Below are 12,114 nucleotides of genomic sequence, written 5' to 3'. Positions count from 1 at the left end.
CGCTATGCACAAAGGGACAGTCCCCCGGACGTATCAGTCATCCATGTAGGAGGCAACGATTTGGGCTTAAGAGCCATGGTAGATATCTTGCGTGACATCATGCTCGATGTAGAGCGGTTAAAGCAAGCCTTCCCTAACATGATCATAGTCTGGTCTGACATGGTGGCTAGGATGTCATGGAGAATGGCCAGGTCGGTAGAGGGTGTGAATAGGGCCCGTAAGAAAATAAACAGGGCGGTTAGCAAGTTTGTGGTAAATAATGGGGGTGTGGCGGTTAGGCACCTTGAGCTAGAGTTTGAGACATGGAGGTATCTGAGAGCGGATGGAGTGCACTTGAATGAAGTTGGTATAGACTTGTGGGCATTAGGCCTACAAGACGGCATACAGAGAGCACTCCGGGTGTGGAGGGGCACCCATGATTAAGGTGTTATTCCTGGGTGCTGTGGCGGGCGTTGGTCTGTGCAAAAGAAGGAAAATTACTAAAGTAAGAGTTGGTTTGGCAGAAAAAGTTGATATGGGTCCTTATGGTGGTTCCCGGTTAACGGAGGTTAGCCAGGAAGTGATAATGGGGCACTGCGGTCATTGGTTAGTCTCTGTGCCAGCTTGTCGGCTTGAGGCCTATGGTATATATTTGATGGGGCCGCAGTGCAAGTGTGTTATGGACATGTTTTGATTATTAAGAGATTGCGCAGACCAACGCTTGAGATATTCAATTGCAGTTAATGTAAATATGTTTATATTTCTAATTAAAATATTTATTTGTTTAAATAAAGTAGGCTGCTAAGGCCTTTTATTACTCCAATCTTGGTGTGGTCTTAGTTATTGGGGTAATGGGGGTAAAAGATGGGGGTAAAAGGGTATGTTAAGCATATCTGTTATCCAACAGTCAAGGAGAGCCCGGAACAGCAGCATGCAATGCCTAGGTGCAGGGCGTGCATGACTTTGGGAGCAGTAGGGTTAACCAAGCTGGTAGGAGGGGTTGGAGTTAGCCGAGGGGGAGGTATTAAGGGAAGCCTTAAATGGGTAATCCCGCCCTGGGGGAGTAACAGAAGAGTGGAGGAAAGTTCCCGCCCACCCTCCCCTTTTTATCGGTGAAGGGAATTTGCGTTTGGAGGATGGTGTTTTATTCTCTTACAGGTTGAAGACGAGGAGAGATCCTGGTAGAGCGGGCGTTGGTCTGTGCAAAAGAAGGAAAATTACTAAAGTAAGAGTTGGTTTGGCAGAAAAAGTTGATATGGGTCCTTATGGTGGTTCCCGGTTAACGGAGGTTAGCCGGGAAGTGATAATGGGGCACTGCGGTCATTGGTTAGTCTCTGTGCCAGCTTGTCGGCTTGAGGCCTATGGTATATATTTGATGGGGCCGCAGTGCAAGTGTGTTATGGACATGTTTTGATTATTAAGAGATTGCGCAGACCAACGCTTGAGATATTCAATTGCAGTTAATGTAAATATGTTTATATTTCTAATTAAAATATTTATTTGTTTAAATAAAGTAGGCTGCTAAGGCCTTTTATTACTCCAATCTTGGTGTGGTCTTAGTTATTGGGGTAATGGGGGTAAAAGATGGGGGTAAAAGGGTATGTTAAGCATATCTGTTATCCAACAGTCATGCATAGTTACATTGCATCGCCATGGCATATACATATTGTATGTATGCATATGCCATGCCTGTGGGCCCTTGTAGAACCAGCAAATCACTGTAGCAGTCACTGCTACTACCACAATCGCTGCTGTCTTCTGGGTTCAGGCCTAAGTAGCTAACTTGCTACATAGTGTACGCAAAAAAGAAGAGGGGGAGAGGAGGGTCAACACTAACGACATCACTGGTTGTTAGGACGCCGGTGACTGTAAGGTTGAAATGGACGCCTTACATTTATAAATACATAGTCGGTAAGGCTGAAAAAAGACATTAGTCGATCCAGTTCAACACAATAAAAACCTGTGGCTTTGTGTACCCAAAAGGCAGGCTTAATCCACCTTCTGGCTTGTATACATTTTTGGCAATTGTTTAGGAATTTTGCCAAGGCACCCCTGAAGAAACCTCAAGGAACCCTGGTTGAAAAAGGCTGCTTTAGAACACAGTGATGATGTGAAGACATCTCCACTAATTCTGATGCAAATGAACCAGAGAATAAAAGAAAGACTATGAGAAGACAGCTTGACATGCAATGAGTTGGATATAATAAGATTGACCCAGTGGCCTAATGGATAAGGCGTCAGCCTCCGGAGCTGAAGTTTGTGGGTTCAAGTCCCATCTGGGTCGTAGTTTATGGTTCTCTGTTGCCATAATGGCATCCTGCTATCCCAAAGATGAATTCCAGATATAGACCTAAATGTATAGTTACATAGCTCCAGCTTGGACCTCTGAATTTATGCATTTGCCATACCTGTTGGATCCTTGTAGAAGTGGGGAATCATTGCCACCGTCTTCTGTGTCCCCTGCCGAGCGCCTACCCAGTTACATGCTCTATGCAAAAAATAATACTCTATGTAAGTATATGTTCTGCATTCATTCTCCATGGTCTCACTGCATGTAGAAATGTAGAACCTCTCTTGCTCGCTCCTGAGATGGACTATGGATGACTGCACATGGACGCATGACCGCACTGCACTGCTCATTCCAAACAGAAGAAAATTCAGTTTTGACCCACTGATTCTTCAACTGAGCAGGTTTGGCCAGAGAACATTGTAGAGGATTTACGGAGTTGTTACTGTTCCCAATCTGACCAAAGACAGCTACATTGGGGAAGACAGCTACATTGGGTTAACAGATGTATCATGACTTTAGACTCTAGTTCAGTGTTTCTCAGCCTTATTCAGTCAAGGCACCCTTTAAAATATGGACAATCTCAAGGCTTTAGCTTCTAAAGTCTAAAAAACGATTCTAATATTTTACATAATGCAACAGTATCGACACACGTAGGACACCCAACATCAGTGGTGATTTATTCTTCCAAAGCAAACACACTTTTGCACACTGGTACTGATTAGTATACCAGTGTTTCCCCTCTCCCTTAGTTTCTCTTCATCACTCAGCTAATGTGACCCCATTGATGACAGAGCGGGGCAGGGGAGGGTCAACCATAGAGTAGTGCACATCACCACTACTAACCTGCACAGCTCATTCCAGAGGAAAATTCAGTTTCCGACTATTGATTCTTCAACTGAGCAGGTTTGGCCAGAGTATATCATAGAGGATTTACAGAGTAGTTACTGTTCTCAATCTGACCAAAGATAGCCATATTGAGTTATCGATGTGCCATGACTGTAGGCTCTAGAACACTACAGATGATGTATAGACATCTCCTCTAATTCAGATGCAAATGAACCAGAGAACAAAAGATAGACTCTGAGATGACTGGTCAGTGTTTATGTTTCTCTGTTGCCATAATGGCATCTTTCTATCCTTAATTCCAGGTATGGGTCATATTGCATAGTTACATTGCATCGCCATGGCATATACATATTGTATGTATGCATATGCCATGCCTGTGGGCCCTTGTAGAACCAGCAAATCACTGTAGCAGTCACTGCTACTACCACAATCGCTGCTGTCTTCTGGGTTCAGGCCTAAGTAGCTAACTTGCTACATAGTGTACGCAAAAAAGAAGAGGGGGAGAGGAGGGTCAACACTAACGACATCACTGGTTGTTAGGACGCCGGTGACTGTAAGGTTGAAATGGACGCCTTACATTTATAAATACATAGTCGGTAAGGCTGAAAAAAGACATTAGTCGATCCAGTTCAACACAATAAAAACCTGTGGCTTTGTGTACCCAAAAGGCAGGCTTAATCCACCTTCTGGCTTGTATACATTTTTGGCAATTGTTTAGGAATTTTGCCAAGGCACCCCTGAAGAAACCTCAAGGAACCCTGGTTGAAAAAGGCTGCTTTAGAACACAGTGATGATGTGAAGACATCTCCACTAATTCTGATGCAAATGAACCAGAGAATAAAAGAAAGACTATGAGAAGACAGCTTGACATGCAATGAGTTGGATATAATAAGATTGACCCAGTGGCCTAATGGATAAGGCGTCAGCCTCCGGAGCTGAAGTTTGTGGGTTCAAGTCCCATCTGGGTCGTAGTTTATGGTTCTCTGTTGCCATAATGGCATCCTGCTATCCCAAAGATGAATTCCAGATATAGACCTAAATGTATAGTTACATAGCTCCAGCTTGGACCTCTGAATTTATGCATTTGCCATACCTGTTGGATCCTTGTAGAAGTGGAGAATCATTGCCACCGTCTTCTGTGTCCCCTGCCGAGCGCCTACCCAGTTACATGCTCTATGCAAAAAATAGTATTCTATGTAAGTATATGTTCTGCATTCATTCTCCATGGTCTCACTGCATGTAGAAATGTAGAACCTCTCTTGCTCGCTCCTGAGATGGACTATGGATGACTGCACATGGACACATGACCGCACTGCACTGCTCATTCCAAACAGAAGAAAATTCAGTTTTGACCCACTGATTCTTCAACTGAGCAGGTTTGGCCAGAGAACATTGTAGAGGATTTACGGAGTTGTTACTGTTCCCAATCTGACCAAAGACAGCTACATTGGGGAAGACAGCTACATTGGGTTAACAGATGTATCATGACTTTAGGCTCTAGTTCAGTGTTTCTCAACCTTATTCAGTCAAGGCACCCTTTAAAATATGGACAATCTCAAGGCTTTAGCTTCTAAAGTCTAAAAAACGATTCTAATATTTTACATAATGCAACAGTATCGACACACGTAGGACACCCAACATCAGTGGTGATTTATTCTTCCAAAGCAAACACACTTTTGCACACTGGTACTGATTAGTATACCAGTGTTTCCCCTCTCCCTTAGTTTCTCTTCATCACTCAGCTAATGTGACCCCATTGATGACAGAGCGGGGCAGGGGAGGGTCAACCATAGAGTAGTGCACATCACCACTACTAACCTGCACAGCTCATTCCAGAGGAAAATTCAGTTTCCGACTATTGATTCTTCAACTGAGCAGGTTTGGCCAGAGTATATCATAGAGGATTTACAGAGTAGTTACTGTTCTCAATCTGACCAAAGATAGCCATATTGAGTTATCGATGTGCCATGACTGTAGGCTCTAGAACACTACAGATGATGTATAGACATCTCCTCTAATTCAGATGCAAATGAACCAGAGAACAAAAGATAGACTCTGAGATGACTGGTCAGTGTTTATGTTTCTCTGTTGCCATAATGGCATCTTTCTATCCTGAATTCCAGGTATGGGTCATATTGAATAGTTACATTGCATCACCATGGCATATACATATTGTATGTATGCATATGCCATGCCTGTGGACCCTTGTAGAACCAGCAAATCACTGAAGCAGTCACTGCTACTACCACATTCGCTGCTGTCTTCTGGGTTCAGGCCTAAGTAGCTAACTTACTACATAGTGTACGCAAAAAAGAAGAGGGGGAGAGGAGGGTCAACACTAATGACATCACTGGTTGTTAGGACGCCGGTGACTGTAAGGTTGAAATGGACGCCTTACATTTATAAATACATAGTCGGTAAGGCTGAAAAAAGACATTAGTCGATCCAGTTCAACACAATAAAAACTGGTGGCTTTGTGTACCCAAAAGGCAGGCTTAATCCACCTTCTGGCTTGTATACATTTTTGGCAATTGTTTAGGAATTTTGCCAAGGCACCCCTGAAGAAACCTCAAGGAACCCTGGTTGAAAAAGGCTGCTTTAGAACACAGTGATGATGTGAAGACATCTCCACTAATTCTGATGCAAATGAACCAGAGAATAAAAGAAAGACTATGAGAAGACAGCTTGACATGCAATGAGTTGGATATAATAAGATTGACCCAGTGGCCTAATGGATAAGGCGTCAGCCTCCGGAGCTGAAGATTGTGGGTTCAAGTCCCATCTGGGTCGTAGTTTATGGTTCTCTGTTGCCATAATGGCATCCTGCTATCCCAAAGATGAATTCCAGATATAGACCTAAATGTATAGTTACATAGCTCCAGCTTGGACCTCTGAATTTATGCATTTGCCATACCTGTTGGATCCTTGTACAAGTGGGGAATCATTGCCACCGTCTTCTGTGTCCCCTGCCGAGCGCCTACCCAGTTACATGCTCTATGCAAAAAATAATATTCTATGTAAGTATATGTTCTGCATTCATTCTCCATGGTCTCACTGCATGTAGAAATGTAGAACCTCTCTTGCTCGCTCCTGAGATGGACTATGGATGACTGCACATGGACACATGACCGCACTGCACTGCTCATTCCAAACAGAAGAAAATTCAGTTTTGACCCACTGATTCTTCAACTGAGCAGGTTTGGCCAGAGAACATTGTAGAGGATTTACGGAGTTGTTACTGTTCCCAATCTGACCAAAGACAGCTACATTGGGGAAGACAGCTACATTGGGTTAACAGATGTATCATGACTTTAGGCTCTAGTTCAGTGTTTCTCAACCTTATTCAGTCAAGGCACCCTTTAAAATATGGACAATCTCAAGGCTTTAGCTTCTAAAGTCTAAAAAACGATTCTAATATTTTACATAATGCAACAGTATCGACACACGTAGGACACCCAACATCAGTGGTGATTTATTCTTCCAAAGCAAACACACTTTTGCACACTGGTACTGATTAGTATACCAGTGTTTCCCCTCTCCCTTAGTTTCTCTTCATCACTCAGCTAATGTGACCCCATTGATGACAGAGCGGGGCAGGGGAGGGTCAACCATAGAGTAGTGCACATCACCACTACTAACCTGCACAGCTCATTCCAGAGGAAAATTCAGTTTCCGACTATTGATTCTTCAACTGAGCAGGTTTGGCCAGAGTATATCATAGAGGATTTACAGAGTAGTTACTGTTCTCAATCTGACCAAAGATAGCCATATTGAGTTATCGATGTGCCATGACTGTAGGCTCTAGAACACTACAGATGATGTATAGACATCTCCTCTAATTCAGATGCAAATGAACCAGAGAACAAAAGATAGACTCTGAGATGACTGGTCAGTGTTTATGTTTCTCTGTTGCCATAATGGCATCTTTCTATCCTTAATTCCAGGTATGGGTCATATTGCATAGTTACATTGCATCGCCATGGCATATACATATTGTATGTATGCATATGCCATGCCTGTGGGCCCTTGTAGAACCAGCAAATCACTGTAGCAGTCACTGCTACTACCACAATCGCTGCTGTCTTCTGGGTTCAGGCCTAAGTAGCTAACTTGCTACATAGTGTACGCAAAAAAGAAGAGGGGGAGAGGAGGGTCAACACTAACGACATCACTGGTTGTTAGGACGCCGGTGACTGTAAGGTTGAAATGGACGCCTTACATTTATAAATACATAGTCGGTAAGGCTGAAAAAAGACATTAGTCGATCCAGTTCAACACAATAAAAACCTGTGGCTTTGTGTACCCAAAAGGCAGGCTTAATCCACCTTCTGGCTTGTATACATTTTTGGCAATTGTTTAGGAATTTTGCCAAGGCACCCCTGAAGAAACCTCAAGGAACCCTGGTTGAAAAAGGCTGCTTTAGAACACAGTGATGATGTGAAGACATCTCCACTAATTCTGATGCAAATGAACCAGAGAATAAAAGAAAGACTATGAGAAGACAGCTTGACATGCAATGAGTTGGTTATAATAAGATTGACCCAGTGGCCTAATGGATAAGGCGTCAGCCTCCGGAGCTGAAGATTGTGGGTTCAAGTCCCATCTGGGTCGTAGTTTATGGTTCTCTGTTGCCATAATGGCATCCTGCTATCCCAAAGATGAATTCCAGATATAGACCTAAATGTATAGTTACATAGCTCCAGCTTGGACCTCTGAATTTATGCATTTGCCATACCTGTTGGATCCTTGTAGAAGTGGAGAATCATTGCCACCGTCTTCTGTGTCCCCTGCCGAGCGCCTACCCAGTTACATGCTCTATGCAAAAAATAGTATTCTATGTAAGTATATGTTCTGCATTCATTCTCCATGGTCTCACTGCATGTAGAAATGTAGAACCTCTCTTGCTCGCTCCTGAGATGGACTATGGATGACTGCACATGGACACATGACCGCACTGCACTGCTCATTCCAAACAGAAGAAAATTCAGTTTTGACCCACTGATTCTTCAACTGAGCAGGTTTGGCCAGAGAACATTGTAGAGGATTTACGGAGTTGTTACTGTTCCCAATCTGACCAAAGACAGCTACATTGGGGAAGACAGCTACATTGGGTTAACAGATGTATCATGACTTTAGGCTCTAGTTCAGTGTTTCTCAACCTTATTCAGTCAAGGCACCCTTTAAAATATGGACAATCTCAAGGCTTTAGCTTCTAAAGTCTAAAAAACGATTCTAATATTTTACATAATGCAACAGTATCGACACACGTAGGACACCCAACATCAGTGGTGATTTATTCTTCCAAAGCAAACACACTTTTGCACACTGGTACTGATTAGTATACCAGTGTTTCCCCTCTCCCTTAGTTTCTCTTCATCACTCAGCTAATGTGACCCCATTGATGACAGAGCGGGGCAGGGGAGGGTCAACCATAGAGTAGTGCACATCACCACTACTAACCTGCACAGCTCATTCCAGAGGAAAATTCAGTTTCCGACTATTGATTCTTCAACTGAGCAGGTTTGGCCAGAGTATATCATAGAGGATTTACAGAGTAGTTACTGTTCTCAATCTGACCAAAGATAGCCATATTGAGTTATCGATGTGCCATGACTGTAGGCTCTAGAACACTACAGATGATGTATAGACATCTCCTCTAATTCAGATGCAAATGAACCAGAGAACAAAAGATAGACTCTGAGATGACTGGTCAGTGTTTATGTTTCTCTGTTGCCATAATGGCATCTTTCTATCCTGAATTCCAGGTATGGGTCATATTGAATAGTTACATTGCATCACCATGGCATATACATATTGTATGTATGCATATGCCATGCCTGTGGACCCTTGTAGAACCAGCAAATCACTGTAGCAGTCACTGCTACTACCACATTCGCTGCTGTCTTCTGGGTTCAGGCCTAAGTAGCTAACTTGCTACATAGTGTACGCAAAAAAGAAGAGGGGGAGAGGAGGGTCAACACTAATGACATCACTGGTTGTTAGGACGCCGGTGACTGTAAGGTTGAAATGGACGCCTTACATTTATAAATACATAGTCGGTAAGGCTGAAAAAAGACATTAGTCGATCCAGTTCAACACAATAAAAACTGGTGGCTTTGTGTACCCAAAAGGCAGGCTTAATCCACCTTCTGGCTTGTATACATTTTTGGCAATTGTTTAGGAATTTTGCCAAGGCACCCCTGAAGAAACCTCAAGGAACCCTGGTTGAAAAAGGCTGCTTTAGAACACAGTGATGATGTGAAGACATCTCCACTAATTCTGATGCAAATGAACCAGAGAATAAAAGAAAGACTATGAGAAGACAGCTTGACATGCAATGAGTTAGATATAATAAGATTGACCCAGTGGCCTAATGGATAAGGCGTCAGCCTCCGGAGCTGAAGATTGTGGGTTCAAGTCCCATCTGGGTCGTAGTTTATGGTTCTCTGTTGCCATAATGACATCCTGCTATCCCAAAGATGAATTCCAGATATAGACCTAAATGTATAGTTACATAGCTCCAGCTTGGACCTCTGAATTTATGCATTTGCCATACCTGTTGGATCCTTGTAGAAGTGGGGAATCATTGCCACCGTCTTCTGTGTCCCCTGCCGAGCGCCTACCCAGTTACATGCTCTATGCAAAAAATAATATTCTATGTAAGTATATGTTCTGCATTCATTCTCCATGGTCTCACTGCATGTAGAAATGTAGAACCTCTCTTGCTCGCTCCTGAGATGGACTATGGATGACTGCACATGGACACATGACCGCACTGCACTGCTCATTCCAAACAGAAGAAAATTCAGTTTTGACCCACTGATTCTTCAACTGAGCAGGTTTGGCCAGAGAACATTGTAGAGGATTTACGGAGATGTTACTGTTCCCAATCTGACCAAAGACAGCTACATTGGGGAAGACAGCTACATTGGGTTAACAGATGTATCATGACTTTAGGCTCTAGTTCAGTGTTTCTCAACCTTATTCAGTCAAGGCACCCTTTAAAATATGGACAATCTCAAGGCTTTAGCTTCTAAAGTCTAAAAAACGATTCTAATATTTTACATAATGCAACAGTATCGACACACGTAGGACACCCAACATCAGTGGTGATTTATTCTTCCAAAGCAAACACACTTTTGCACACTGGTACTGATTAGTATACCAGTGTTTCCCCTCTCCCTTAGTTTCTCTTCATCACTCAGCTAATGTGACCCCATTGATGACAGAGCGGGGCAGGGGAGGGTCAACCATAGAGTAGTGCACATCACCACTACTAACCTGCACAGCTCATTCCAGAGGAAAATTCAGTTTCCGACTATTGATTCTTCAACTGAGCAGGTTTGGCCAGAGTATATCATAGAGGATTTACAGAGTAGTTACTGTTCTCAATCTGACCAAAGATAGCCATATTGAGTTATCGATGTGCCATGACTGTAGGCTCTAGAACACTACAGATGATGTATAGACATCTCCTCTAATTCAGATGCAAATGAACCAGAGAACAAAAGATAGACTCTGAGATGACTGGTCAGTGTTTATGTTTCTCTGTTGCCATAATGGCATCTTTCTATCCTTAATTCCAGGTATGGGTCATATTGCATAGTTACATTGCATCGCCATGGCATATACATATTGTATGTATGCATATGCCATGCCTGTGGGCCCTTGTAGAACCAGCAAATCACTGTAGCAGTCACTGCTACTACCACAATCGCTGCTGTCTTCTGGGTTCAGGCCTAAGTAGCTAACTTGCTACATAGTGTACGCAAAAAAGAAGAGGGGGAGAGGAGGGTCAACACTAACGACATCACTGGTTGTTAGGACGCCGGTGACTGTAAGGTTGAAATGGACGCCTTACATTTATAAATACATAGTCGGTAAGGCTGAAAAAAGACATTAGTCGATCCAGTTCAACACAATAAAAACCTGTGGCTTTGTGTACCCAAAAGGCAGGCTTAATCCACCTTCTGGCTTGTATACATTTTTGGCAATTGTTTAGGAATTTTGCCAAGGCACCCCTGAAGAAACCTCAAGGAACCCTGGTTGAAAAAGGCTGCTTTAGAACACAGTGATGATGTGAAGACATCTCCACTAATTCTGATGCAAATGAACCAGAGAATAAAAGAAAGACTATGAGAAGACAGCTTGACATGCAATGAGTTGGATATAATAAGATTGACCCAGTGGCCTAATGGATAAGGCGTCAGCCTCCGGAGCTGAAGATTGTGGGTTCAAGTCCCATCTGGGTCGTAGTTTATGGTTCTCTGTTGCCATAATGGCATCCTGCTATCCCAAAGATGAATTCCAGATATAGACCTAAATGTATAGTTACATAGCTCCAGCTTGGACCTCTGAATTTATGCATTTGCCATACCTGTTGGATCCTTGTAGAAGTGGAGAATCATTGCCACCGTCTTCTGTGTCCCCTGCCGAGCGCCTACCCAGTTACATGCTCTATGCAAAAAATAGTATTCTATGTAAGTATATGTTCTGCATTCATTCTCCATGGTCTCACTGCATGTAGAAATGTAGAACCTCTCTTGCTCGCTCCTGAGATGGACTATGGATGACTGCACATGGACACATGACCGCACTGCACTGCTCATTCCAAACAGAAGAAAATTCAGTTTTGACCCACTGATTCTTCAACTGAGCAGGTTTGGCCAGAGAACATTGTAGAGGATTTACGGAGTTGTTACTGTTCCCAATCTGACCAAAGACAGCTACATTGGGGAAGACAGCTACATTGGGTTAACAGATGTATCATGACTTTAGGCTCTAGTTCAGTGTTTCTCAACCTTATTCAGTCAAGGCACCCTTTAAAATATGGACAATCTCAAGGCTTTAGCTTCTAAAGTCTAAAAAACGATTCTAATATTTTACATAATGCAACAGTATCGACACACGTAGGACACCCAACATCAGTGGTGATTTATTCTTCCAAAGCAAACACACTTTTGCACACTGGTACTGATTAGTATACCAGTGTTTCCCCT

At 42.9% G+C, this 12,114-nt stretch overlaps 6 non-coding genes across 6 annotated transcripts; all 6 read left to right on the top strand.

Moving 5' to 3' along the window:
• The first annotated feature begins 2,190 nt into the window (after nt 1-2,190).
• On the top strand, nt 2,191-2,263 carry TRNAR-CCG (transfer RNA arginine (anticodon CCG)). The gene has a single exon. It is a non-coding gene; the product is annotated as a tRNA-Arg (tRNA).
• Nucleotides 2,264-4,011: 1,748 nt separating this feature from the next.
• TRNAR-CCG (transfer RNA arginine (anticodon CCG)) lies at nt 4,012-4,084 on the top strand. Its single transcript has one exon. It is a non-coding gene; the product is annotated as a tRNA-Arg (tRNA).
• A 1,748-nt stretch (nt 4,085-5,832) lies between these two features.
• On the top strand, nt 5,833-5,905 carry TRNAR-CCG (transfer RNA arginine (anticodon CCG)). The gene has a single exon. It is a non-coding gene; the product is annotated as a tRNA-Arg (tRNA).
• Nucleotides 5,906-7,653: 1,748 nt separating this feature from the next.
• TRNAR-CCG (transfer RNA arginine (anticodon CCG)) lies at nt 7,654-7,726 on the top strand. Its single transcript has one exon. It is a non-coding gene; the product is annotated as a tRNA-Arg (tRNA).
• A 1,748-nt stretch (nt 7,727-9,474) lies between these two features.
• On the top strand, nt 9,475-9,547 carry TRNAR-CCG (transfer RNA arginine (anticodon CCG)). The gene has a single exon. It is a non-coding gene; the product is annotated as a tRNA-Arg (tRNA).
• A 1,748-nt stretch (nt 9,548-11,295) lies between these two features.
• On the top strand, nt 11,296-11,368 carry TRNAR-CCG (transfer RNA arginine (anticodon CCG)). The gene has a single exon. It is a non-coding gene; the product is annotated as a tRNA-Arg (tRNA).
• Nucleotides 11,369-12,114: the final 746 nt, after the last annotated feature.

This window comes from Aquarana catesbeiana, linkage group LG07 (genome assembly GCF_042186555.1).
Source record: "Aquarana catesbeiana isolate 2022-GZ linkage group LG07, ASM4218655v1, whole genome shotgun sequence".
Classification (NCBI taxonomy): Eukaryota; Metazoa; Chordata; class Amphibia; order Anura; family Ranidae; genus Aquarana; species Aquarana catesbeiana.
The sequence above is the reverse complement of the archived record's forward strand: the minus strand, read 5'-3'. Positions and strand labels throughout refer to the sequence as shown.